The 5,000-nt window shown below is 45.2% G+C and overlaps 1 protein-coding gene across 2 annotated transcripts in view; it reads right to left on the bottom strand.

Annotated features, from left to right (window-relative positions):
- LOC307004175 (monocarboxylate transporter 2) overlaps positions 1-5,000 on the bottom strand; it is a 14,216-nt gene that overhangs the window by 8,260 nt on the left and 956 nt on the right. The window lies entirely within an intron of this gene.

Here is a 5,000-nt window from a genome sequence, read left to right as displayed (position 1 = left end):
CCCACCTCCAGTTCCCTGTGGACTCCGCCTCCTGGAGACGTGGGCGGGGCTACAGTCATCATTTACATACCAAACAAACCTCGAGTGATTCTTATCATGTGATGCAGCCAAAGCTCCCCCACTCAGCGCTCATGTGACGCTGCAGCTCAGGACTAAAGCCGTGTGAGATAAGCTTGTGTTTTCACACACACACCCTTCCTGCGGAGATCTCAGCTCTGACTCCTGGTTCTTCTGATGTTCTTCCTGTGAATGTTTGTCGGGGAAAAAAGTGCACGTGTGCATCTTTCTTTACAATAAATGACTCTTGATTTGATAGTTTGGTGTCTAACAAATGACTGGATCCCGCCACTCAAATTATGAACCAATCGCACGTCTGGTTGAGAGTGATGCGGCTCGTCTGATCCAATCAGAAGCTCGGTACCGATTCAGTGAGGTGATTGGCCGACAGCACAGACTCAGGTGACGCTGTAACCCGACACCTGGTGACATCAGCGCTGAGGTCTGGTCATGTGACCGGCGCTGTCCTTCAGCTTCAAGGTCTCAGTGTAGTTTGAAACGCCTCATGAATATTTAATTAGATGCCCTTCCTCGTCTCAGTCACTCTTTACAGTGCAGCTTCTTAGTAATCACACACCACCAGTCAAACATAAGACTTTTACTGTTTTTAAAAGAGTCTCTTCTGCTCACTAAGACTGTGTTTACTTGATTAAAAATACATAGTAATATTGTGAAATATTATTATAATGTAAATCATCAGTTCTCTATGTGAATATACAGTAAAGTGTAATTTATTCCTGTGATCAAAGCTGAATTTATCATCATTACTCCAGTCTTCAGTGTCACATGATCCTCCAGAACTCAGTGTAATATGATGATCTGATGCTCAAGACACATTTATGATTATTATCAGTGTTGAAAAACGGTTATTTACATTTATATTTCAGGATTCTTTGATGAATATAAAGTTCAGAAGAACAGCATTATCTGGAATAGAAGCTTTTATAATATTATAATAATATTTCACTGTATTACAGTTTTTTGTGTATTTTTAATCTTATAAACACAGTCTTGGTGAGCAGAAGAGACTCTTTTAAAAACATTAAAAATGTTCCCGATGTAAAACTTCTGACTGGTCGTGTGTATATGAACACTATATATGAACACTATATATGAACACTATATATGAACACTATATATGAACACTATATATGATATATGAACACTATTTATGAACACTATTTATGAACACTATATATGAACACTATATATGAACACTATATATGAACACTATATATGATATATGAACACTATTTATGAACACTATTTATGAACACTATGGGCCGTATCTTGCACCAGCGCAATTGACTCTGTACACCGGCGCATGTATCGTTCCTATTCTGCACCCGCACACAGCGGACTCTTCCCTCCACAGACGCACGTCGGTAAATTAGGGAATGAACTTGCGCTCGGGGGGGCGGTTCAGTGTATAGAGGAGTGTGTTCCGGCGCAAACGTTCCCTGGTGATATTCTGCAGTTTCAGAAAACAACTCCGCCACTGACCAGGAGAAACCCAGTCTAAAGATCCGCCGTTATAATAGCGATCCGCCGTGGAACAAGCGCGCCGGCTCTTAAAGGGAATGTGAGCGGACGCTCTGATTGGTTTATTTCACGTTACGCCCAAACCACAGCTATGAGTGATGAAGACTTCAGAACAACACATGTTAGATTTGCGTCGGGCGCAAGAGTCGTTTATCCGCCGGTATAATAGCGACAGCGCCGGGATCCGCCCACAGAGTTACTTGCGTCTCGCGTTTGATACTTGCGGTTCAGAGCGTTACAATAGGGCCCGAGATATGAACACTATATATATATATGATCAGAGTGCGCGCGTCCTACACGTCCTCCTGCTGGGGGTCAGAGGTCAGGCCTCAGTGTTCTGAATGGGAGGAAAGACCCGCTGAGGACACTTTGAAGGTCTTGGAGACGAGAAGTTGGAAAACAAGATCCGGTTTCCCAGACTTCAGAGGAACAATAGCGGATCGGGCCGTGCGGACGGGCGTCGCCACGCTGTTTATACTCCAGAAACATCTGAGATATCATAACACACACACACATAATGCACACACACACACATAATGCACACACACACACATAATGCACACACACACACATAATGCACACACACACACATAATGCACACACGCACACATAATGCACACACACACACACACACACGCACACATAATGCACACACACACACCGCGCGCGCACAATAGCTCACAGCGCAGCTCCTCATATTCATATCTGGTGATCACATGACCAGTCCAGCAACGAGCTTAATGCTAATCAATCTGCACTGGTAACTTATGAATATTGTTAGTAATATTTCAGCTTTACTTGATTATCATCATTTATTATAAAAATCGTGAGTATCAAATATGATCATAAGGGTTATTAGTTCATCTCTCAATCATCATTATTGCGTTATGTGTTTGAAAACTACAGATCATAAACCTGAGCGCTCTAATATCTTATAAGACAGATTATATGCAGATATTGATATATGTTTATGTGAGTATCTGCTGTACAGTTATTAATATTCAAGCATTTTTGCATAAGAGTGACGTGTGTTCTGCAGACGCACAGATATATGAAGCTGATGATTCTTTATAGAAGAAGAAAATAATCCATTATTTATCAGCTTTAATATATCGGCCACATGTTCAGAATGATTATTGTGCGTCTCTAATATTCTCATCAAAACCTCATGATGTAATAAATATGATGCAAAAAAACACATGCATTTTTTTCTTCTCTTTTGTCTGAAGGTTCAATAAACTGTTGCATTCTGAAGAAAGCTATGATGTCACATGACAGGGTTATGGGTTTGTTGCAGGGTCATTATCGTGACCTTTGACCTTCTCCTGGAGAACAGACTCCTGACCGGTCCTGATTAACCCTGACACTGCCTTTATCACGCTCACACACACACACACACACACACACACACTCACACACACACACACACACACACACACACACACACACACACACACACACACACACACACACACACACACAGTGAGAGACCAGATCCTACACACACACACACAGTGAGAGACCAGATCCTACACACACACACACACACACACACACACTCACACACACACACACACACACACACACACACACACACACACACACACACACACACACACACACACACACTAGTGGAGATGTATTCTGCTACGGTCTTGTTGTGAGGTATTTTACAGGCCAGATGTGTGTGTGTGTGTGTGTGTGTAGGAGTAGGATCTGGTCTCTCACTGTGTGTGTGTGTGTGTGTGTGTAGAATCTGGTCTCTCACTGTGTGTGTGTGTGTGTGTGTGTGTGTGTGTAGGATCTGGTCTCTCACTGTGTGTGTGTGTGTGTGTGTGTGTGTGTGTGTGTGTGTGTGTGTGTGTGTGTGTGTGTGTGTGTAGGATCTGGTCTCTCACTGTGTGTGTGTGTGTGTAGGATCTGGTCTCTCACTGTGTGTGTGTGTGTGTGTGTGTGTGTGTAGGATCTGGTCTCTCACTGTGTGTGTGTGTGTGTGTGTGTGTGTGTAGGATCTGGTCTCTCACTGTGTGTGTGTGTGTAGGATCGGGTCTCTCACTGTGTGTGTGTGTGTGTGTAGGATCGAGTCTCTCACTGTGTGTGTGTGTGTGTGTGTGTAGGATCTGGTCTCTCGCGGTGTGTGTGTGTGTGTGTGTAGGATCTGGTCTCTCGCGGTGTGTGTGTGTGTGTGTGTGTAGGATCTGGTCTCTCGCGGTGTGTGTGTGTGTAGGATCTGGTCTCTCACGGTGTGTGTGTGTGTGTAGGATCTGGTCTCTCGCGGTGTGTGTGTGTGTGTAGGATCTGGTCTCTCACTGTGTGTGTGTGTGTGTGTGTGTGTGTGTGTGTGTGTGTGTGTGTGTGTAGGATCTGGTCTCTCACTGTGTGTGTGTGTGTGTGTAGGATCGAGTCTCTCACTGTGTGTGTGTGTGTGTGTGTGTAGGATCTGGTCTCTCACTGTGTGTGTGTGTGTGTGTAGGATCGAGTCTCTCACTGTGTGTGTGTGTGTGTGTGTGTGTGTGTGTGTGTGTGTGTGTGTGTGTGTGTAGGATCTGGTCTCTCACTGTGTGTGTGTGTGTAGGATCTGGTCTCTCACTGTGTGTGTGTGTGTGTGTGTAGGATCTGGTCTCTCGCGGTGTGTGTGTGTGTGTGTAGGATCTGGTCTCTCGCGGTGTGTGTGTGTGTGTAGGATCTGGTCTCTCGCGGTGTGTGTGTGTGTAGGATCTGGTCTCTCACGGTGTGTGTGTGTGTGTGTGTGTAGGATCTGGTCTCTCGCGGTGTGTGTGTGTGTAGGATCGGGTCTCTCGCGGTGTGTGTGTGTGTGTGTGTGTAGGATCTGGTCTCTCACGGTGTGTGTGTGTGTGTGTAGGATCTGGTCTCTCGCGGTGTGTGTGTGTGTGTGTGTAGGGTCTGGTCTCTCGCGTGTGTGTGTGTGTGTGTAGGGTCTGGTCTCTCGCGGTGTGTGTGTGTGTGTGTAGGATCTGGTCTCTCGCGGTGTGTGTGTGTGTGTGTGTAGGGTCTGGTCTCTCGCGGTGTGTGTGTGTGTAGGATCTGGTCTCTCGCGGTGTGTGTGTGTGTGTGTGTGTGTAGGGTCTGGTCTCTCGCGGTGTGTGTGTGTGTAGGATCTGGTCTCTCGCAGTGTGTGTGTGTGTGTGTGTGTGTGTGTGTGTGTGTGTGTGTGTTTCCCAGTGTGTTCAGAGATGTGAAAACATAAACCTAAAGATAATAAATGCTGCGGGCGTCTCCTTCAGGACTCAGCGTGAGCCGTGTGTGTGTGTGTGTGTGCTTCATTCTTCCCACCGCTATAACACACACAACATGCATTACTTGGAATAACACTTTAACTGACATTTTTAAAAAAAGTATTTTATTTCTGCTCGTGGCCAATGCAATATTTCATAAACACT

This window comes from Phoxinus phoxinus (genome assembly GCF_949152265.1).
Source record: "Phoxinus phoxinus genome assembly, chromosome: 9".
NCBI classification, from domain to species: Eukaryota; Metazoa; Chordata; class Actinopteri; order Cypriniformes; family Leuciscidae; genus Phoxinus; species Phoxinus phoxinus.
This window is presented reverse-complemented; position numbering and strand designations above follow the sequence as displayed.